The following is a 25,205-nucleotide window of genomic DNA, read 5'->3' on the forward strand; positions in this document are numbered from 1 at the left end:
GAGTTCTAGGAAGAGAGAAGAGAAAAATGAATAGGAGCAAATTATAAAAGAAATAGTGTACACTTCTGGGAATGAAGGACATGAGGATCCAGATTGCAAGGGTCCAACAAGTGCCCAGCTCAATTAATGAAAAAGGACGTGAAAACTCAAATGCTGGGGATAAATAAAAGACAGTAGAAGTTTACATAAAGGAAAAACAGGTTACATACAAAGGATTGGGGAATCAGAATGACATCAGACTTTTCAACAGCCATATTGAAAATTAAAAAATAATGGGAGGGCGAAGATGGTGGCTTTGTGATCCGCCTGGCGGCCGCTGTGCAACCTTCCAAGAAGGCAACCGCCTGTGCCGTCTTTGCACAGCTGCCGGCGTACAGGTACCTCAGGTACCTCAGGGCCGTGTTGGACACTGAGGGGACCGAATTCTCGGGCTGAGCAGGGTGAACTATCATTACAGACTAGAGTTTCTGATGTCTCTGTGACTCCACTGCTTGGAACTGACCCAGCCCAGGGCAGGGGGGACTCGTCTGATAGTCGCCCTGGCTTCTGCTAACTCATTGGTTTCTTTCCAGGCCCCTGATTCTCGAAGGAGGGTCCACAGCACCTTGAGGGGCTTTAAGACGTTCACTGGTTTGTTATTTTTGAATAAAGCTTGAGAGCTTTGGAAGCAGCCGGGGCAGTGCCCCTTCACAGAGATTCAGGGCTAGCCTGGTGGCTGAAGGCCTGAAGTTTGGAATTCTCCTCTTGGAGAAGTGCTGTTGGGATAGCTGGGATGCCCAGGTAATGGTTCCTGCCACTTCATCAACAAGCTGTGACAAGAAGTGGAGAGTAGCGTGCCTTCTACCTGGGTACTGTGAATTTTGCTCACACAAAGGATGTTCTCTACCTGGTGTTGGACAGATCCTCGGAACTTCACATCTTTCCTGCATTAACCCACGTGAGCAGCTGTCAACCTCCTGGAGTGGAGGGAGGGGACTGTCTAGAAATTTGGGGACCAAAATCAATTAGGTGGCCTTTATCTGTTCTTACCCAAAGGATTCCAATGAAATATTTTAAAGCAAATAAAAAAATAGATTGGTCTCAGTGAAAACAAGATGGTACAGAAAGATTTAGGGACATGAAAGGTTAACCACCGGTGAATGAGCATCACAGTTGACATCTAGCTGTACCTCTTTGCAGCCACATACAAAAAGTAGATTCGCCACATATTGACACCAATATGAAGGATTTCTAGATTGATTGTGATAGTATTCTAATATTTGAGGTTTTTATGATACCATTAACACAGACATCCAATTTGCCTTTTGATCAATTGGTGAAAACATAGGTTGTCCAGATATATTTTAAAAGAATATACTGGTGGTTGCCAGGGGCAGGGAAGGAGGAAATGAAGAATTACTGTTTAATGGGTATGGAGTTTCCGTTTTAGAAGATGAAAAGTGTTCACGGGGATGGATGGTGGTGACGGTTGCTCAATGTGATGAATGTGTTTATTACCACTGAACTGTATGCTTAAAAGTGGTAAAGATGAGGAGGGGGATAAATTGGAAGATTAGGATTGACACATACATGCTACTACATATAAAAAAGGTAACTAATAAGGAGCTATTGTATAGCACAGGGAACTCTACTGAATACTCTGTAATGGCCTATATGGGAAAAGAATCTAACAAAAAAGAGTGGATATATGTATAGCTGATTCACTTTGCTGTATACCTGAAACTAACACGACATTGTAAATCAACTATACCCCAATAAATTTTTTTAAATGGCCAAAAAAAAATAATAATGGGAAAATGTTTTCCAAATTCTAAGGGGAAATTCTTTCTAAAAATAATTTTATGTTCAGCAAAACTGTTAATCAGGATTTAGGGTAGAATAAATAAATTTTCAGACATGCAAGTTCTTAGAAAACTTAACTCCTATGCACCGTTTCTAAGGAAGTGATTAGAAGAAGTGCTCCAAGAAACAGGAACATTTGCAACCCAGGAAATAGGAGATTCATCATAGAAGGGGAATGAAAGGAGGCAGTAAGATGAGAACTGTGTAGCAGGGGACTTCCCTGGTGGTCTAGTGGATAAGACTCCAAGCTCCCAATGCAGGGGGCCCGGGTTCGATCCCCGGTCAGGGAACGAGATCGCACATGCTGCAACTAAAGATCTCACATGCCACAACGAAGATCCTGTGTGCCACAACTAAGATGCAGCGCAGCCAAATCAAAACAGAACAAAACAAAACTGTGTAGCCGGCCTAGAAGGCAATGACTCTAAATTGGAGCAAGAAGATGGAGACCTGTAGGACAGATGTCTCTATTTAAAAAACGGAACTGATAGAATACGATATCTTTGACCACGGTAAAAAACAATATTCTTGGGAGAGTATAATTAAAAGAATATTGATAATACCCAAATAGTAAGCCCACAATTTTTTTTTTTAAAAGGACCAATTCACTCTAGGGAGAAAAAAGCATGTAGAAGAAAGAAAATATAATCATAGTATACTACTTGGCTCAGCAATGAAAGATATTAACATAGTCATAATAATGTAAATGATGAGTGTCAGGGAATCCCCTGGCGGTCCAGTGGTTAGGACTCTGAGCTTTCACTGCCAAGGGTGTGGGTTCGATCCCTGGTCGGCAAACTAGGATCCCGCAAGCTGCGTGGCCCAGCCAAAAAAGAAAAAAAAAAAGATCAGTATCAATTTAAACAATAATTGTGACGTAACTCTGTTGCAAGGATGGAGGGTAGAGAAATCTGTGTGTGTGTGCGTGTGCGTGTGTGTGTGTGTATGGTGTCTTAAAGAACAAAACTCTATCTCCTCCTTAAATTATGGATGATTTGATGATTTTTTCCTCTCTAAATTAAAATGTCTTACTATAAAACTATACTAATCTAGACAGTGTGGTATTGGTGTAAGAATAGATAGATCAGTGGAACAGAATAGCATATATATATATACACATATACATATGTAAAAATATAATATATATATAAATTCAACATATATAAATTATATATATACATATATATATATATATTTACAAATGTACCAAAGTAATTCAATAGGGAAAATATACTCTTTTAACAAATAGTACTGGAAAAACTGGATATCCTAGTGCAAAACTGAACCTCTATTATTACCTCACCTTAGACACAAAAATTAAGTTGAAATGGATCATATATCTAAACATAAAATCTAAAATATAAAACCTTAGAAGAAAAATAATAGGAGAAAATCTTTATGATCTTGGGGTAGGCAAAAGCTTCTTAGAGCACCAAGACACAAACCACACAATAAAAATTAATAAATTGGACTTAATCAAAGTTGTAAAATTTTGCTCTTCAAAAGACACCATTAAGAAAATGAAAAAGAAAGTCACAGATTGGGAGAAAATATTCACAATACATAAATCAGATAAAGGAATTGTATCCAAAATTTATAAAGAACACTTACAAGTCAACAATAAGAAGACAAACAGCCCAATTTTAAATAACGAGCAAAGGATTTGAAGAGACACTTCACAAAAAAACATATGTGAATGGCAAATAAACACATTAAAAATATTTAATATCTTTAGTCATCAAGGAATCACAAACTAAAACCACTACTCATCCAGCAGAAAGGCTAAAATTTAAGATATTGACCATAGCAAGTGTTCATGAGGATGGGGAGAAGCTGGAACTCTCACACAGTGCTAGTGGGAATGTAAAACAGTACAACCAATTTGGAAAACAGTTTGGAAATTTCTTAAAAAGGTAAACTTACTACGTGACCTAGGTGTTCTACTTCTAGGTATTTACCCAAGAGAAATGTAAGCCTATGTCCATACAACGACTTGTATACAAATATTCATAGCAGATTTACTTATAATAACTCCAAACTGGAAACTACCCAAATGTTCCTCATTTGATAAATGGAAAAACAAATTGTGGTAAATCTATATAACATAATATTACTCATCAATTAAAAAGAACAAATTATTGGTATATTCATCAACATGGATGAATCTCAAAATCATTATGCTGAGTGAAAGAAACCAGGCCAAAATAAGTACATACTGCATGAGTCCATTAATATAAAATTATAGAAAATGCAAACTAGCATGCAGTGACAGAAAGCAGACCACTAGAAGTCTGGGGATGAAGGTGGAGGAGGAATGGATTACAAAGGGGTACAAAGAAACTTTAGGGGGATGATGGAAACATTTGTTATCTTAACTGTGGTGATGGTTTCACAGGTGTGTTCATGTCAAAACTGAGTGAATTGTATACTTTAAATATATGCAGTTTAATGTACTTCAATTACACCTCAAGAAAGTTTTAAAATATTTTTTAAAAAGAAACCAACTACTGATACACTACAACATGTATGAACATCAAAATTATTATGCCAAGTGAAAAAAAACAAGTGCAAAATATGTAGTATATATTGTATGATTCCATTCATAAGAAACTCTAGAAAAGACAAATCTAATCTATAGTGTTGCTGAGGCCAAGAATGGGCTGTGGAAATTAATTGAGAAAGACCACAAGGTGTATACAGTTGACAAAACTCATCAACTATTCACTCTAAATGGGTGTATTTTATTAAGTGTAAATTATATTTCAATAAAGTTGATTAAAAATTAAAACCATTACTATTTTTAGATGATACACCTGGTTACCCAGAAAATTCAAAATAATCTACAGATAAACTATGAGAATTAATACGTGAATTTAATAAGGTCATTGTTAATGAGGTCAATAAACAAAAATCAATTGTATTTCTATATACCAGCACAAACAACTTGAAAATAAAAATTTTAAAACTATACCATTACTCTGGATTGGATCTTGGAACAGAAAGAGGACATGAGTGGAAAAGCTGGTAAAATCCAGATAAACTCTGGAGTTTAGTTAATAGTAATGTACCAATGACAGTTTCTTTTTTTCAATAATTAATTAATTAATTTTGGCTGCACCGGCTCTTAGTTGCTGCTCCCGGGATCTTTAGTTGCGGCATGTTGACTTCTTAGTTGTGGCATGCAAACTCTTAATTGTGGCATGCATGCGGGATCTAGTTTCCCAACCACGGATCGACCCTGGGCCCCCTGCATTGGGAGCGCAGAGTCTTACCCACTGGACCACCAGGGAAGTCCCAACAGTTTCTTAGTTTTGACAAAAGCACCATGGAAATGTAAGATGTAAACAATAGAAAAAATTGTAGGAGTGGTATACAAGAACTCTCTGTACTATCTTTGCAACTTTTCAGGAAATCTAAATTTGGTCCAAAATAAAAAGTTTATTTTTAAAAAAGCAACCCTTAAAAATAAAAATTAACATAAAACAAATTGACTTAAATTTCTATCTAATGATAGAATTATTCAAAAAATTTAAAAACAGTAATTTGACTGTACATCTCCAGTGGGATATACCTTACAGAGATAAATAATTGTAAAGAAACGAATAAAAACAACAATACACCTTAATCCTCAGTATATCAGCAGAAATAGCCATCCCATTTAGAATTTGGATCCAATGTACACTTTTTGATATTTATATTTTTGTCATCTTAACAAGTAATTTACAGAAGTAAGAATGAAGACAAATAACTTTATAAAAACATTTAGGAAGGATTTTAATATGACAAATAATTTTGTATCAAGTAAATTTTGGCACAAAAACATCATAAACAATATAGAATGTAGTCACATGGCCTCTTGCCATAAAGGGATGGTTCAGGTCCATGTCACAAAATATTGCATAATAAAATATTTCCTGTTAACTGTCATTCTTTTTTTTGTGAGTCTTTTTTGTTTTGGGGGGCTTTTTTTAAACATCTTTATTGGGGTACAATTGCTTTACAATGGTGTGTTAGCCTCTGCTCTACAACAAAGTGAATCAGCCATACATACACACACGTTCCCACATGTCCTCCCTCTTGCGTCTCCCTCCCTCCCACCCTCCCTATCCCACCCCTCCAGGCTGTCACAAAGCACCGAGCCAATATCCCTGTGCCATGCAGCTGCTTCCCACCAGCTATCCACCTCACTACGTTTGTTAGTGTGTATACGTCCATGACTCTCTCTCGCCCTGTCACAGCTCACCCTTCCCCTCCACATAACCTCAAGTCCGTTCTCTAGTAGGTCCGCGTCTCCATTCCTGCCCTACCCCCAGGTTCCTCATGACATTTTTTTTCTTAAATTCCATATATATGTGTTAGCATACGGTATCTGTCCTTTTCCTTCTGACTTACTTCACTCTGTATGACAGACTCTAGGTCTATCCACCTCATTACAAATAGCTCAATTTCGTTTCTTTTTATGGCTGAGTAATATTCCATTGTATATATGTTGGGGGGCTTTTTAATCATTCCTTTTTGTCTTTAGAGATATATTATAGACTCATCAATTCTTGAGTTTGAGAAAATTTATCTAGGATATATATCTTCATCTGAAGACTCATAATCTGAGATTTCACTTACAGAATCAATTTCACTGTCATAATCTGAGTCTGGAGTGCTGTTATCTTTCTCATTATATTCATTCACATTCTGACTCATCTAATAATTGTGGAATACTCTCCTTTGTTAATTGCCATTATGGGAAGACATTTTTTAAAATTTTGGATTCTCAAATCGGTTTATTAAAAATTAAAAGTACGTTACAAAACAAAAGCAAAACACCTAAACCATTTATAATAGCGTTGAAAAATATTCAATACCTAAGAGTGAAACTAGGAAAATTGTGCACAACTTCTAAACAGAAAGTTCTGAAACACGTTTGAGAAGAAGTAAAAAAGACCTAAATAAATGGGTAGATTGTAAACGAATTGTAAATCTCAATATTGTAGACATGTTAATTCTTGCTGATTTGATCTAGAAATTCAGGACAATTCCAATCAAATCCCAGAAGTTTTTTCCAATGGTGGAAAATAATGGGAATTCCCTGGCGGTCCGGTGGTTAGGACTCCCTGCTTCCACTGCAGGGGGCACGGGTTCCATCCCTTGTCAGGGAACTAAGATCTCGCATGCCGCCTGGTGTGGCCAAAAAATTTTTAAAAAAAGAAAGAATGAAAATGACAAACCAAATAAAATTTATATGGAAATACAAAGGGCCAAGAATAACCAAGGCAATATTGAAGAAGAACAAAACAAGACATAATACCAGAAACTAAGCTATATCTAGCTACAGTTATTAAGATCATGTGGTATAGACACAAGGACAGACAATTAGACCAATGGAACAGAATAGAGAACTTAAAACAAATCTATATCTATAGTCACCTGATTTATGTCAAAGATGACATTGCAGTTCAGTGGGGCAAAGAGTAGTGTTTTCAATAGATGGTGCTGGATCACTTGATTATGCATACAGGAGAAATTATATGTCAACCTCTTTTTATATTATACACAAAGATGAATTCCATATGGATAGCAGATATAAATGTGAAAGGTAAAACAATAAAGCTTTCAGAAGAAAATTTAGAATACAGAGCAGGCAACTCTCAGAAGCCAAGTCTGGGGCAATCTGAACAACAAAGTTAATAATGATAGCAACGAATTATAACTCATAGAATAAAAAGGGCCCGTATAAAACGAATATACATGGGTCCATACTCATGTAAGTAAATAAGTGAATAAACAAAGTAGGGGAGGGATAGATCTTTCTTACAGAAGAATTCCAATCAATAAATGTAGAAGGAATAATGGAGATAGATCATCATCATGAGGCAAACACCACAGTAATATTTATTTCAAGCAGGAAACGCTGATGGATGCTTAAATTACTGGGCAAAACATGAGGAGGAACAGGATAGTATGACAGCCTCAAAGTAGCTCCTTTCAAATATTTATCAATTACAAAGGGAAAAATAACTTTATAGTGGAGAAACCTAATAGACGCTACCTTAACCAAGTAATTAAGGTTACCATGACCAATAATAGGGCATGTTGACATCATGCACCGCCTTACATGATGCACTGAGAAGGACACAGCATTACCTCTGTGATATTAGTGCCAAAAAAAATCATAACCTCAATCTAATCATGAGAAAACATCAGACAAGCTCAAATTGGGAACATTCTACAAAACTAGTACTCTTCAAAAGTGCAGGATCATTGTAATATTTTCCTATTGCTGCAGTGACAAATTACCTTAGTGGCTGAAAACAAAACAAATTTATTCTCTTACAATTCTGGAGGTCAGAAGTCTAAAGTCAAGGTGTCAGCAGGGCAGTGCTCCTCCTGGAGTCTCTAAGGGAAGAATCTGTTTCCTTGTCTTTTCAGCTTCTAGAGGCTGCCTGCCTTCCTTAGTTTGTGACTCCCTTTTTTTTCATTGCTCCATCATTTTGCTTCCATTGTCACATCTTCTACTATTGACTCTGTCCTCCTGCCTGCCTCCCCCCTTATAAGGACCCTTGTGATTACATTGGGCCCGCCTGGATAATGCAGGGTGATCACCCCATCTCAAGAACCTTAACTTAATCACACCTGCAAAGTCCCTTTTACATGTAGGCTAACACTCATACGTTGCAGAGATTAGAACATGGACATCTTTGGGGGCCATGATTCAACCTACCACAGTCATGAAAGACGAAGACTGAGGGAATTGGCACGGATTGGACATGAGACTAAGGAGACATGATAATTAGATGCAATTAGATCAGGAGCAGAAAAAGGACATTAGTGGGACAACTAGCAAAATTCAAATAAGCTTATAAATTAGTTAATAATGTCTCAGGGCTTCCCTGGTGGCACAGTGGTTAAGAATCCACCTGCCAATGCAGGGCACATGGGTTCGAGCCCTGGTCCAGGAAAGTCCCACATGCCAAGGAGCAACTAAGCCCATGTGCCACAACTACTGAGCCTGCTCTCTAGAGCCTGCGAGCCACAACTACTAGGCCCATGTGCCACAACTACTGAAGCCCGCGTGCCTAGAGCCTGTGCTCGGCAACAAGAGAAGTCACCACAATGAGAAGCCTGTGCACCACAACAAAGAGTAGCCCCCGTTGGCCACAACTAGAGAAAGCCCGCACACAGCAACAAAGACGCAATGCAGCCAAAAATAAATAAATTTAATAAATTTTTTTAAAAAAAGAAAAAATAATGTATCAATGTTAATTTCCTGGTTTCTCTAGCTGCAGTATGGGTATATAATATGTTAACATTTGGGGAAGCTAGGTGAGGGGTATACAGAATTCTCTAATATTTTTGTAACATTTTCATTAGTCTAAAATTATTTCAAAATAATTAAAAGAAAGACACAAACAACAACAATAACAGCACACAATAAAATACCACTACACACCCACCAGATTGGCTAAAAAAAAAAAAAGATAATACCAACTGTTAGTGAGGATGAAGAGAAAATTGAATTGTCATTCATCTCTGGTGGGAATATAAATTGGTACAAACATTTGGTAAGCTCTTTGGCAGTATCTTCTAAAGCTAAATATACATCCTACCTTATGACCCAGGGATTCCATTTCTAAGCATATACCAAACATAAGTACAACAAAAGATATGTACATGCCTGTCACTGCTGTCATAGTCCCTGAGAGCCTGAGAAAGGGGAAGTGAGAGGGAGCTATCAACTGTCTTCAGACGGTGGCAGCAGTGGTGGTGGTCACTGCCATTGGTCACTGTAAAGCAGTGTGGGCAGGAGGAGGCAGTGGTTTGCACGAACCACAGAGAATAAACACTAGAAGGATAAAGAACCACCAAAAGCAGGGAAAAGTGGGAAAAGTTCAAAAGGATAAAATACAGTAGAACCAGAGTGCTGCTGTCAAAGAACTGGAATTACAGAGCTTGAAATTACCACTGAAAAATGCCAAAGCGTTGGGCCCTTCAGCACCTCTTCATAAGGATACCAGTAGCTGCATGTCACATTAAGCCTGACACATGGCAGATCACTGTGCAAATTATTTTGCAGAAATCCAAATTGATTCACTTATAGTTCATCTGAACTTTGAAAAGACTCTTACTTATTGATAGTTTTCCTCCCTAGTTTTCACCATCCTATTTCCACGCAACTTCTGGTTCCACCCAGTTACTAAAGACGATTGAGTTATGCATGTGAATTAAACCATTATTGTTCACGTTTTTACTCTCCTGTCTCTCAGCATTCTTCTTAATTTGAACATTTCAACCTGAACATTTCAAATAGGTTTGCTATTTCCATGCCAGTTTTCAAACTTTAAAATATCACATCCACCTTCACAACCAACAGTTGCTTTATCCTGTGAATTCCCCTCTATTAGGACATTAGAGCATACTTGAGAGATGTAGAGAACTGGTACTGGTCCAGAACACAGTAGCCCAAAAGGATGGGAAAATAATACTAACAAAGTAAATGTTAAAGAACTTTGGCACGTGGTTCATTGTTCTTTAAGAATGTGAAAGGTAATATTGACTGGTTGTTTTCTAGTCTTACCAAAGAGAATATGGGGGAAATTTTGGTTAAATTGCAGAATATATATATATATATATATATATATATATATATATATATATATATATTAGTTAGAAGCAAGGGAAAATTTGGTAGTATGGATTTTTAAGTAAGAAAACTGAAGCCTTGGAGATTGGTAGTAAAGGATAGAGTGGTGAAGGGGAAAGTGCTTTAGGTGAATCGTTACAAAATAAAAGTGCCCATTCCTGCTCACCATAAATGTCACCACATGGAAATCACTACCATATGATCCAGCATTTCCACTCCTGGAAATCATTTAACTTCTGTGGCATTGTTTCTTCTTCTCTAAGATGATTTGATGAGCTTAGGATTTAATCATTTTTAATTATATTAGATAGATTAAGCAGGATCCTTCTTGAGGGAAATTCCCCTGCAAGATGTATGGCCAATTATATTTTTCAATGTAACAAAATACTGTTCAAGGTTATAACTGCTGCAGTGTGATTTTTGCCTTTTCCCTGTTTTGTTTCTTGACTAAAGTGTATTGGTATATTTTTTCTTTTTCTCTCTAAAATAGAATGTTTGTTATATACACTAATACCACTTCTGAATATAGATGTAAAAATCCTCAAAAAAAGCAAAAAACAAAAAAACTACTAACAGACTGAATCCAGTAGCATATCAAAAGTATTATACACCATGACCAAGTGGGATTTACCCTCGGGATTCAAGGGTGATTCAACATAAGAAAATCAATCAATGTAAAACACCACATTAATAAAAGGAAAGAAAAAAAACCCATATGATCATCTCCATTGGATCAAAGGACATTACTAAGAAAGTGAAAAGGCAACCTACAAAGTGGGAGAAAATATTTGCAGATCATATATCTAATAAGGGTCTAGTGTCCAGAATATATAAAGAACTCTTACAACTCAACACAAAAAGACAAACAACCCAATTTAAAAACGGGGAAAGGGGACTTCCCTGGTGGTGCAGTGGTTAAGAATACGCCTGCCAATGCAGGGGACACGGGTTCAATCCCTGGTCCGGGAAGATGCCACATGCCATGGAGCAACTAAGCCCGTGTGCCACAACTACTGAGCCTGCGCTCTAGAGTCCGCGAGCCACAACTACTGAGCCCGCATGCCACAACTACTGAAGCCCACTCACCTAGAGCCTGTGCTCTGCAACAAGAGAAGCCACCGTAGTGAGAAGCCTGTGCACTGCAATGAAGAGTAGCCCCCACTCGCCGCAACTAGAGAAAGCCTGTGTGTAGCAACGAAGACCCAACGCAGCCATAAATAAATAAATAAATAAATAATTTTAAAAATGGGCAAAGGATTTGAATAGACATTTATCCAAAGAAGACATACAAATGGCCAAGAAGCACATGAAAAGATGCTCAACATCATTAGTCATCACAGGAATGCAAATCAAAACCACAGTGAGATACCACTTGGTATTCACTGGGACGGCTATTATAAAAAAAAGAAAGAAAATAATGAATGTTGGCGAGGATGTGGAGAAATTGGATGCCTTGTACATTGCTAGTGTGAATGAAAAATGATTCAGCCATTGAACTAAATAGTTTGGTGGTTTCTCAAAAAATTAAACATAGAATTATAATACAACCCAGCAACTTCACTCTTAGGTATATCTACAAAATAAATGAAAACAGGTATTCAAAAAGATGTAAAATCATATCTATAGCAATACTACTCACAATAGCCAAAAGGTGGAAACAGCCCAAATGTCCATCAATGGATGAGTGGATAAACAAATTGTGGTATACACACACAATGGAATATTATTTAGCCATAAAGAGGAATGAAGTACTGATACAAGCTACAACATGCGATGAACCTCTAAAACACTATGCTAGGGACTTCCCTGGCAGTCCCTTTGTTAAGACTCTGCGCTTCCACTGCAAGGGGCGTGGGTTCAATCCCTCGTGGGGGAACTAAGATACCGCAAGCCACATGGCACAGCACAAAAAGCCAACAACAAACAAACAAACAAACAGAAGAACACTATGCTAAGTGAAAAGAAGCGAGACACACAGACACAGCAGGGCACATATTGTATGATCCCATTTATATGAAATAGCCAGAATAAATCTATAGAGACCGAAGGCAGGTTGGTGGTTGTCAGGGGCAGAGGGAGGGGGAAAGAGGAGTGAGGAGCATCTGCTTAACAGGCACAGGGTTTCCTTTTGGGGTGACAAAAATAGTTTGGACCATGATAGTGGTGGTTGTTGCACAACATGTGATCATACTAAATTCCACTGAATGGTTCACTTTAAAATGGTTAATTTTATGCTATGTGAATTTCACCTTGATAGAAAAAATAGAAAAAAAATAGAATGCTTGAGTTTGACTTGTTGCCTATTCACATGTGTCCTGGAAATAAAAGTTTCTGTCCAGTACTTAAGTGCTGGCTTATTTTATAGCTAACATTTAAAGAATGTGGCCATAAATGAGCTCATGAATTACTTGAAGTAGGAAAATTATTTAGAGAGTGACAGAGGGGATTCCCTTTCAAGCAACTTTCTCATTGTAACATTTAATCTACGGGCATATAACTAGAAACATTTTATGAATATTTAGAATCAATAAATTGCTCTGAAATTCCTGAAGTTAACTTTGTAGGATTCTACCCTAGGATGGTGTCTTTTTTTTTTTTTTAGCTTTTCTTTTTTTTTGATTTGTGTGTGTTTACAAAGTTACGTTTTAAAATGTTTGAGTGCTTTCTGAAAAGTGATTTGTTTGAAACACATTTAAGACTTTTTGAGTGTTAAAAAATATATATACACACAAGAATGTAGTATTTTAGTAGTCCTTAACTGGAAATGACCCTAATGCCCTTCAACAGTAGAATGACTAAATTAACACAATGAAATAATATATTGCAATGAGACTAAATACACTACTATAACACACAACAATATGGATGTATCTCACAAGCAATGTGGAGCGATAAAAGCTAGACACGTAAGAGTGCCTATTGGATGATTTCATTAGAAGTCAAAAATAAGGAAAATTACTCCATGGTATTCGAAGTTAGGATAATGGTTATCTTTGCAGGGGCTAGTTACTGAAATAGGTTACAAGGGGACTTCTGGGGTGTTCTCTCTCTCTTTGTAAAAAAAAATATACTTCATTTTTTCCAGCAGTTTTAGGTTCACAGCAGTATTGAGCAGAAAGTACAGATATTTCCCATATCCCCCCTGCTCCCACACATGCATAGCCTCCCCCGTTATCAACAGCCTCCACCAAAGTGAACCTATATTGATGCATCATAATATCCAGAGTCTGTAGTTTACATTAGAGTTCACTCTTGGTGATGTACGTTCTATAGGTTTGGACACATGTATAATGACATCCATTACAGTATCATACAGACTAGTTTCACTGCCTTAAAAAATCCTCTGTGCTTCACCTATTCATCCCTCCCTCCCCACTAACCTCTGGTAACCACTGATCTTTTATTTTCTCCATAGTTGTGCCTTTTCCAGAATGCTGAATAGTTGAATCATACACTATGTAGCCTTTAGGTGTTCTTTTTTTGATCTGGGTGCTGGTGATGTGGGTGTGTTCAGTTTGTGGGAATTCATCAAGCACATCTGATTTGTGCTTTTCTGTATGTATGTTATACTTCCATTAAATATCCAAAAACAGGCAAGCAAGCAAGCAAACAAAATCCCTCAAACTCACATACCCTTTCAGCTAACTGCCCTGTAGCTCTTCCCTCCTCCTTACCACAGCCAGCTTCTTGAGTTTTATATATTCACTGCCTCTATTTCCTCACATTCCACTCATTCCTCAACCCACTCCAATCTGGCCTTCTGTCCCCATAACTCTCCTAAAACAGCTCTCACAAAGATCACCAATGGCTTCCCATGTTGTTAAATCCAACGGAAATTTTTCTATCCTGAGTTTGCCTCTCTTCTCAGCAATATTTAATACTACTGACCACTTCCCTATTTCTTTTTCTGTCTCTGTAATCATCCTCAATAGGGGGGGGTTAGCTTTCAAACTTTCTTTCCTTTTTTTCAAATTCTCTTTTTAATTGAAGTCTAGTTGATTTACAATGTTCTGTTGGTTTCACGTGTACAGCAAAGCGATTCAGTTATACATATATATGTATATCTATTCTTATATACTCTTCCTTGTTTTTTGAAGCATTCTCTTCCCATGGATTTTTGTGACCCAGTGCTCTCACGGTATTCCTCTTACTTCTCTGGCTACTCCATCTCTGTCTCCTCATTCTCCTCTATCCAGCCATTAAACACTGAAGGTTTCCTGAAGGTTCAGCTCTAGATTTTCTCTTCTCTTTCTACACTCTCTCCTAAAGTGATCTCATTCATGCCCATGGCTTTCCACACAATTTACATCCTAACTCCCAAGTTACAGCAACATCCCAGACTTCTCTAAGTTCATACTCAGATATTCAATTACCTAATTTACATCTCCATTTGAATATTTCACAAACATCTCAAACCTAACTTGTCTAAGACTAAAATCTTGATTTCTTTCTGCCCCAAGCCTTTTCCTATGCATCTCAATAAACCGCACACAGCATCCATCCATTTGCTCAAGCCAAGGAATTTTTGTGTATTCCCCAGCTGCTCACGCCCAAAATCCTGGCATCCTGTACCACTCTTCTCAAATGTCACTTCTAGCCATGAAAGAATGTGTGCTAGAAGATAGGTGGAGGTGAAAGATTTACAGCAACCTGTTCTAAAGCTTTCTCTGAGGTCTGGCCAGGTCAATAACTAGTGGATGTTGTGGTACAGTTTACCCTCCATCCCAAATTCTACAGATGCTGGAAGCATTGGTTGTTGATGGCTCACAGTTGTAACCCTCTCTTGCCATTGCTATTAGTCAAAGGTGACCTTGCCCTAGGTTATGCTTTTTTAGGCAGGGTGGGGTGTGGTAAACAGCACACATCTAATGACAGTAGAAAGGCTCACCAAAGGCTCACACCCCTTGCCTCAATTTTGGACAACCCTGAAAGGCTATCCCAGCTCCAGAGCTCGCCATAGGAACAGCTGTGGCTTTCCAGTTTGCCTTCTCCCTCCCCCCAGGTCCTGCTTTCCGCACTCCCTCACAGGCAGAGGTCCCTGAGTGTACTCCCTAACAACCTTCCTGTATGCAAATCTCTGCCTCAGAGTCTGTTTCTAGGAAACTTGACCTAAGATAACAAACTCAAAATGGGCCTACCTGGAAGAGCAAAGGCAGAAGAGGCAACACTCCAATTTAATACAAAGAGAGAAGTATTACTATCAGGGTGGGGTAGATGGGGGTGGAGCAACTCTACCCACAAGGAACCAAGATGGCTACAGTTCAGGCAATGAATGGGGAAAGCTGTGCTTCCAAAGGCACAGCTAAGCAAGATTTCGCCTCTGCTCAGCAGCAAATTTCAGCTGGGCCCCTTCTTATGTAACTAGTCCAGGTTACTGTTCACTTCTGTTTCCTTAGGAAAGTAAACTCCTGCCCACCAAGCCCAGAAAATGGCAATTTGCTCATGGCCACACTATTCAAAGGCTAATGGTGGAGGTTCCTTCACCCTCTGTGCACATCTGTCCCCCATGCAGACATAGACACACATACACAGAGAAACAGACACATACACATGCAAACACAGACCACCCACAGACAGACAGACACATACACACACAAAGTATTGCTTACTACAGACCAGGGCCTAAAAAATTTATTTAAACAACTCCCTGAGGATATTTATATTTTTGAAAAAATGTCACCTAATGTGAAGACAATACTCCAACTCAAAGAAGAAAGGATTTTACACCTGTGTTTTCTGCAGAGTTTTATAGTTTTATCTCTTATATTTCGGTCTCAGATTCATTTTTATATATGGTATGAGATAGAGGTCCAAATTCATTCTTTTGCATGTGAATATCCACTTGTTCCAGCACCATTTGTTGAAAAGACTACTTCTGAGCCATTGAAATGTATTGGCACCCTTGTTGAAAATCAGTTGCCCATAAATTGCAGGGTTGGCATTCAGTTCTTTCTTTCAAAATAATGTGTTATATATTTTATATTTTATTTATTTATTTCATTGAGCTAGGTCTTAGTTGCAGCAGGCGGGCTCCTTAGTTGCATCTTGTGGGCTCTTTAGTTGCGGCTCGCCGGCTCCTTAGTTGTGGCACGTGAACTCTTAGTTGTGGCATGCATGTGGGATCTAGTCCACTGACCGGGGATCAAACCCGGGACCCTTGCATTGGGAGCGCAGAGTCTTAACCACTGCACCACCAGGGAAATCCCTGTTATATTTTAAAGACAAAAGTAATATATGTTCATTACAGAAAAATATATGTGAGCAAAAATGAAGATCGCATAGCATTCCACCTTCCAATGTCAAGGTCACACATTCTACTATGGTTAACATTTAAAAAATATCCTTCCAGACTGTTTTCTGAAGTGTAGTGTGTTACAAACATGATATACTATAATGCTGATTTGCGTCTTGCCTTTTAAAAAGCTTCGCAATGTCATTGATATATTTCCATGTCAATAAATACAGATCGATATCACATCATTGGTTTTATTGACCTCGTGACAGTCCACGGTATGGATACGGCTTCGTTTTTTTTCACCTCTTCCCCTATTGTTAGACATTAGGTAGTTTCCAATGTTTTCTCATTGTAACATAGCTGTCACAAACACCCTTATGCATACATACATCTTTACACACCGGTCGAGTTATTTCATAGGTAGCAAACTGACAGCCCACTGGCTGGCTGATTTTTGCTCACAGTTGTGTTTTGCTTGGCCAGCATACCTTTTTTTAGTAAAAAAGTTGTTTTGAATTTGGATGATTTGTTAGCGTATATTCCTAGAAATAGAATTGCTGGGTGTCGTGGCATTCAGTGCTGATTTAGCAAGGTTCTGCTGTATGCTTGCCCCCAGATGGTCATTGGTCTCTTTCCCTGAGCTAATGCCATATTGGGTGGGTGGATGACAGAGCGAATGGTATAAGGCAAACCTTAGACTTGTTCTCTGAGTTTACTGAGGACTCAACCAAAAAAGGTCTCTTTGGGGATGTAAGACACCAGACTAGGAGGACTACTGGATTAAGAATCAGAATACCTAGATCTAGTCCTAACTCTGCTATTATATAGCTCTGTGACTTTGGGCTAGCTATTACAGCTCTCTAACTCTCATTTCCTTATAAGGTTGTTAGGAGAATCAAATGAGATAGTGCATGAAACATGTTTTGAAAAGCACAGAGTCCTATACAATTACAAGGCAGTACTATTTTTGTAAATTACCAGAAGTGTGCTTACATGGGGTCAAACAGATATAAGCTTAGAATGCAAAGCATTGTCTGTTCTCAGAACTCTGCTTTTAGAGGAGCTCCTTTCCAAGGATAGACATGATTCTAGGTTGCCAGGATCTGATCTGGTGCACTCCAGTTCCACAATCACTTACGGATGGTTTCACATGCCAGACCTTGTGGGTACAAGAGTGATTATGATTAATCCCTGTCTTTGCAGAGCTTACAGTCCACTAGAAAGAGACAAATATGCATTGAGATCATCAGAAAGCAGAGGGATAAAGAATGTAATAGAGAGAGCCAAGACTGCAATGCATAAGAGGAGCACTCAAGGCCTGAAAGGGGGCCTTTTGAGGCAGGATTCCACAAATAGCACTGAGGAGGAGAAAGGACCAGGGGTGTGTGTGTGTGTGTTTGTGTGTGTGTGTGTGTGTGTGTGTGTGTGGTTGTCTATGCCAGTCGAGCCAATCTGGGGCTAGACTTTATCTTAGATTCTGTGCTCATTTCTATGCATTTACATTTTCTTTTTTTAGTATTGTGTTTCCCTTCATTTCCTAGTCAAGCTCTTTTTGAAAAATGCTAATCTGGTCTTCGCTGTACTAACAGGAAAAGAGATTTGTCTACACCCATGCCAAGAGACTTGGAGAACCCAGAGTGTTCTGGAAGCCAATCTTGCTGGTGAAATAAAGAGCCCATTTGGAAACTCGGGAAGAGCTTGGAGGCTCTCCTTCCTCCCTGGGTGCCTGCTTCACCTTGCATTCTTCCCGGATCATTTCCAGACCCCTCACCCTCCAACCATGTGTCTGCTGCCACTGAGGAAGCAGCGACCAAGATTTTAGAAAAAGCCAGCTAAACATCTTCGTGCCCTTCTCTACAACCCACCTCCTTCCCCCACTTTGGGTCATCTGAACTTTTCCACTACAAATAAAAAACCCAAACGCAATGATTATTGAAGCCAGAGGAAATAAAGGATGTTGTTCTACTCTTAATGCTTATTAAATTTGGACTTAATCTTCTTCATCGCCATTAAGCCTCTAAACCAGCCAATATACTTAAACGAGGTGAAATGAAAAGACTTACTGTAAGAGATGACAGGAGGCTCTTCGGGAAATGAAAATCTCCAGAGATTTCCAAAGTGAGAGTTACTGAGCCAGGAAGGGGAAAGAGAGAAAAGGACTTTTAAAGCTTAATAAACAGGATGTCTATTAAGTCTCGGGATTAAAAATCTAGGTGATGTCAATGTTATCGATAGGACGAAGGGTTAACTGGAGCCAGGGAATTAATAAGCGCTGTGTTGTTTCTAGATTCTTCTTTGATTCATTTTTTTGGAAACCTGCTGGCAGTGCCTTTCCTGTCTCAGTTTATCCCTCTGAGACATAGGAAGAAACACAGGGAGATGAGGAAATTCCTATCTGCTTGTGTAATGGTTCAGAAAAGGTCTTTCCCCATTAACCAAGTCCCTAATCCTGTTCTGACACTTTTAAGGCCTGTAATTCGGGTGAGCTTCCTGCCTAGTGACTACAGACTGAGACTATGCCATTTTAGGAGGGAAGCTGTCAAAGTTACCCAATAACCCAATATAGGCTTGGACCGGGAAAAAGACCTCTGCTGGGTTCCGGACGTGCCTGGTTTTCTGTCACCTTTTTGGACAAAGAGCCCTTTCCCAGAAGCTCTCCTTTACACGCGCCCCCCCGCCCCCTGCTCCCTCCCAGGGCACACAAGAAGCAGCTCTAAGGCGTGGGAAGGACACCTCCCAACTTGGGAGGTTTTCCAGGGCCCCAGTTTCCACCAGCCAGAAGTTTGATTTACTGGCACCATCTGCGTGAAGACAAATGGCCCCTTCTGGCTGTGCTGGTCAGATGCAAGGAAGAAAAGGAGAAAAAAATGGAGGAAGGCAGATTAGTAAATCAATAAATACCCAAGTGACATATAACGAATGAACAAATAAAAATTCCTCACAGGAAGGTGGCGGGTGTCCTGAGATGGTGATGTTGAAGTGGAAGGGGTGACACTATCTGTTTTTTTTAGCCCAAGGATAATCTCTTAAATTCTGGGTACAAACAATACAGTATAACTCTTATGGTTGCTATGACAACGCAAATCCCTCTCCTCTGATGTCAGGCTGCCCTCCCCCCCTCCTTCGGAATCCAGAGTGCCAGTTTTCTTTCTGCTGTAAATGCTGTGCTTGGTTTCAAGGGCTCAATGATGGGCTCATCTAATAACTCCCTGTCTCCCAGGACTGTTTGTTCCAGATCCTTAAGGTCACATTTCTTTTGGGGAGGAGGGAGTCTGACATGTGAGAGACTAGACCAAGGCAGACAGATAGTTCCAGCGAGGCATGTGACCTATTTCTGCTGATGTCTGGGTCAGTCTCTGACCAGTCGAGGGTCCAAACCTCTCCTCCCTCCACCTTGCACTGGCCTATGCTGTGGGAGAAAGCCAGACCTGACTTTAGGGTAACAGAAGACCAGGACCTGCTTTGGGAAGCAGGCTGCAGGCTATGGTATAATTTGAAGCCCTCCTGCCAAAAATCTCTTCCCCAGTTGGTCTGACTGAAACTCTCATTATTAGAATCATTTTTATAGATGAAAGCCTTAAAAGTAGCTGTCAAATGAAAACGCTGCCCGTGCATGGGAAGAATAACTAGCTTGCAACACCCCCAGCGTAAATTAGAAAGGGAGGACAGAGCTTTTGAGGTACTGGGACACAGGATAGATCACGTTTGAAGCAGGAAGGGAAGGAATCGATTCATAACACTGGGCACTCCTCAGGACCCGCTGTCTTTTCACATTCCGCCCAAGCCTTTTCCCCTTTCTAAGTCCTAGCTCAGTAAATCTGGAAGGCATTCTTTTGTTTGTTTGTTTGTTTTTTGACAATGTAGCTCTATATTTATTTTCTTCATGATGTAACTTTATTTTTATTTATTTTTTATTGAGGTATAGTTGATTTACAATGTTGTGTTAGTTTCAGGTGTACAGCAAAGTGATTCATATATATCTATATCTCTATATATAATATATGTAGTTATACCATATCTCCTTTATCAGATTCTTTTCCCTTATAGGTTATTACAGAAAAAAAAACCTGGAAAGCATCTTGATACTGCCCTCTCACTAGTCAAGTCCAGCTAATCCTTAATTCATGTCTCATCTGGGCTACTTTCCTGCATAAGCCTCCTAACTCATTTCCCTGCTCTCATTTTTGCCCTTTCCCCACCCATTCTCCACCCTGCAGCCAGAGTGATTACTCAAAAATGAGAACGCGGGGCTTCCCTGGTGGCGCAGCGGTTGGGAGTCCGCCTGCTGATGCAGGGGACACGGGTTCGTGCCCCGGTCGGGGAAGATCCCACATGCCGTGGAGCGGCTGGGCCTGTGAGCGATGGCCGCTGAGCCTGCGCGTCCGGAGCCTGTGCTCCGCAACGGGAGAGGCCACAACAGTGAGAGGCCCGCGTACCAAAAAAAAAAAAAAAAAAATGAGAATGAGATCATGTCACTCCTCTGATTAAAACATTTCAATGGAGTCCTCTTGCCCACTGGGTAGAGTCCAGCTTACTGAGCACAGCATTTAAGACCCTCTACACGGGACCCTACTCCTGCATCTCCAGCTATATGTCACATCTCTGACCCTAACCCAACACTTCCCACACATCTTACGCTCTGGCTACAACTAACTGCTCCTTGTGATTTGTCAAGCTCATCACGTTTCTGATCTTTTTCACAAGAGGCTTGCTCTCCCTGGAACCCCCATCCATTTCTTTCCCCTTTACCTAGTTTACTCGTATTTGTCTTTCAAGGGTCAGCTTGTGTGTCACCTACTCCAGGTCTTTCCTGACCCCTTCCCCCGTCTCAAGTCCAGATTAGTTACTTTTTTGCCAGGGACCCACAGTACTTCTGCCTCACTCAGGAAATTACACCAACCACATTGTCTTGTAATTATTTGTTGATTATCTACAACTTCCAGTAGACTGTGAGTTTCATGAGGGCAAAGACTGTGTCATTATTCATCATTATATCTCTAGTCCTTAACACACTGTCAATTGGCAATATCCAGTAAATATGTGTTGAATGAACAAACGATACCCAGATTGTGTGGATAAGCTGTCGTTCTTGGTAGGGGAGAGATGGCAAAAGGGGGAACTGAAACTCAAGGGGAAAAGGGTAAGTAAAAAGTCGGGAAAATTCTGAAAGAACAACATTTGAGGAGAAACAAGGCCTATCAGATATAAAAACATGTTATGATGCTACCTTAAAACAGTTGAGTTCTTGAGGAAAAAAAATGCCTTTTAACAATCCTCAATACGTGTGGGAAATTAGTACATTTCAAAGATGTCATGTCAAGTCAATGGGGGAAAAGATGAATTATTCAAAAGTTATATTTTCATAATGGGCTAACTGAATTCTCTAACTTACTCTTTATATCAAAATTAATTATAGATGAATCAAAGATTTTAATGTGAAAAATGAAACCTTAAAAGTACTAAAAGAAAATATGGGAGAATTTAAATACATATAATCCTGGAAAGGGGAAGGCCTTTCTAAGCAGGCCACCAATCTAGAAATCAGTAAAAAAAATTGATAAATGTGACCACATAAAAATTTAAAATTTCTGCACGGCAAAAATATACATAAACAAAGTCAAAAGACAAATGACAAGCTGCAACAAGATATTTGCAGCACGATGACAAAGGACTAATTTCCTTAATTTCCAAAGAGATCAAACACATCAACAAGAAAAACACCAACAAGTCCAAAGACAAGCAAGCAGATGATATGAACTGCCAGTTCACAGAAAAAGGAATACAAACGGCAAATAGACATATAAAAAAAAGTTTAACCTTGCTCCTAAACAAAAGAATGCAAATTAAAACAGCAAGATGCCCTTTCTTCACCTACTGTACTGGCATATGTTTAAAAAGATTGATACTATCCAGTGTTGATGAGGGCATAGGGGAACAGACAATTTAGCTACTATAATTTTTAATGTACATATCCTCTGACCTAGCAATTTCACTTAAATAGCATCGTGATTAAGAGCACAGGCTGTGGAGTCAGACTGCCTGCATTCAAGTTCTGTCTTGACGACTTAGCTTTATGACCTTGGGAAAGTTCCTCAAACTTTTTTTTAAGCCTCAGTATCCTTATCTGCAAAATTGGGATAATAATAATACTGTCTTAGTCTGTTTGGGCTGCTATTAAAAAATACCAAAGACTGGGCAGTTATAAACAACAGAAATTTATTTCTCGTAGTTCTGGAGGCTGGTAAGTCCAAGATGAAGGTGCAAGCATAGTCAGGTTCGAGAGAAGGCCTTCTTCCAGGTTGCAGACAGCCACCTTCTTGCTATGTCCTCACATGGTGGGAGAAACGAGGGGGTCTTTCTGACCTCTTTTAGAAGGGCACTAATTCCGTTCATGGAGGCTCTGCCCTAATGACCTATTCACATCCCAAAGGCCCCATCTCTTAATACCATCACATTAGACATTAGGGTACATGGGCATTAGGTTTTCAACGTATGAATTTTGGGGGCGAAGACACAAACATTCAATCTAGAGCAAGTGCTTACCTCATAGAGTTGTTATAAGTATAAAATGAGATAAGACATATAAAGTACTTAGCACAGTACCTAGCATATAATAAGCATACAACAAATGTGAGCTGTCATTATTATTATTGTGCCCAAAGAGGCATTTATTAGTAAACCCACTGCAGTATTATTTATAATAGCAAACAAAAACAAAACAAAACACCCTAGAAACAACCTAAATATCCATCAATAAAGAATTGATTTACTAAATTATGCCATACAGCGTAGTGCTATGCAGCCATTAAAAAGAATTAGGAGAGATACACCTATATGGATCAATGACTAAATCTCTAAGTTATGGTGTGTATAAAATGTATGATTCCATTTGTGTAAATAATAAAGGAAGTATGTCTCTCTCTCTCTGTCTCTCTCCACACACACACACACACACACACACACACACACACATATGTATTTTTTTTTTTTCTGGAAGGTTATTCAAGATACTGAAAGTAGTGTTCATCTTTGGAGAAAGAGTCAGGTAGGGATAGATGAAAAGATGGAAAAGAGTTCTGCCTTCCACTGCATACTTTTATGCACTGTTTGATATTTTCATCATGTACATATATATATTTTTTTAATTTAAAGAAAATGACCTGATAAACTCTGATCCTGTCACTGTTCACAACCCTTCAACTGCTTCCCACCTCACTCTGAGTAAAAGCCTAAGTCATTCCAATGGCCTGCAAGGTCCTCCTGATCAGACCTCTTGCTCTGCCATTGACTCTCCAACCTCATCTCCTGCAATTCTCTCCCTTGCTTCCTCTGCTCCAGTTACTCTGGCTTCTGTGCTGCTCCACAAACATACCAGCCAGAGTCCTACCTCAGGACTTGCTCTGACTGTTTCCCTTTGCCTTTGAAGGTATTCACACGGCTCACTCCCTCACTGCCTTTAAGTCTTAAGCGCAAACGCCACATTCTCAGTGAGGCCTCCTCTGCCCCTGCCTCATTTAAAATTGCAACTCCTGACATTTCTATCCCCATATCCTGCTTTACTTTTTCCCACAGTATTTATAACAATCTAATATACTATATATATTCCTTACTACTTTATGGCTTATCTCTCTCCAGTATCATGTAAGATTCATGAGGGCAGGGATTTGAGTCTGTTCCGTTCATATTCATTGTTCTATCTCTAGTGCCTAGTGTCTCACAAATAGTAGGTACTTAAAAAAATATTTGTTGAATGAATGAATAAAAGATTTCCAGGCAAGAAGGAGCCCAAGAACTCAGCCCTTCTTTTTCCTTATCCCAGATCCCTTTGGGATTCTCTCTTAATCCTCTCCCTTTTGAATTTCCAACTTCTCCTTTAACCTTGTGCCTGGCACAAAGCTCAAACAATATTTGTTGAAGAATGGATTTATATATTCATTCTGAGATATGTGATCAGCAACTAAAGAGTAAAAGCCCAGGAGTATTTGAAGTTTAGCAGGGATCAAAACGTATTGGCAAAGGGATTAGCCAACTTCTTGGCACCCCCAAGATCTCCCCACAGTAACTGGTACATTTGTCACAAACTTTGGGGACCCACGGCCTTCTCTTTCCCCTTCCATTTATTTAAGGACCCCATGGGCCTAGCAGTAGCTTTAAGATTACTGTTTGATTTTTAAGGTTCCCAGGGCCTGAAGAGAGTTCATAACAGTAAAGACAAACTCACATTGCAAACTATGAATATTCTTAAGGAAATACACACACATAAATAGGTATATACACATTTACATATACCAGTTGTCAGAAATATATCAGGGCAATTTCTAAGCAACTCCCCACAAACAACAGCAATATTTTATATTCTTAAAACAATAAAATCCTTGAAAAATTCTCGGTCTTGCCAAGTCTTGTATCTTTTATGGGTCAATAAAAAGGTAATCCCAGATCCAGGCATTTCTAGATCACTCAGGTTGGTTTCTCCTCCAAAGAGGCAGGAGG

General features: G+C 39.2%; 1 non-coding gene across 1 annotated transcript; it reads left to right on the forward strand.

Moving 5' to 3' along the window:
- The first annotated feature begins 2,059 nt into the window (after window positions 1-2,059).
- On the forward strand, window positions 2,060-2,132 carry TRNAW-CCA (transfer RNA tryptophan (anticodon CCA)). The gene has a single exon. It is a non-coding gene; the product is annotated as a tRNA-Trp (tRNA).
- The last annotated feature ends 23,073 nt before the right edge of the window (window positions 2,133-25,205 follow it).

This window comes from Globicephala melas, chromosome X, assembly GCF_963455315.2.
Source record: "Globicephala melas chromosome X, mGloMel1.2, whole genome shotgun sequence".
Lineage (NCBI taxonomy): Eukaryota > Metazoa > Chordata > Mammalia > Artiodactyla > Delphinidae > Globicephala > Globicephala melas.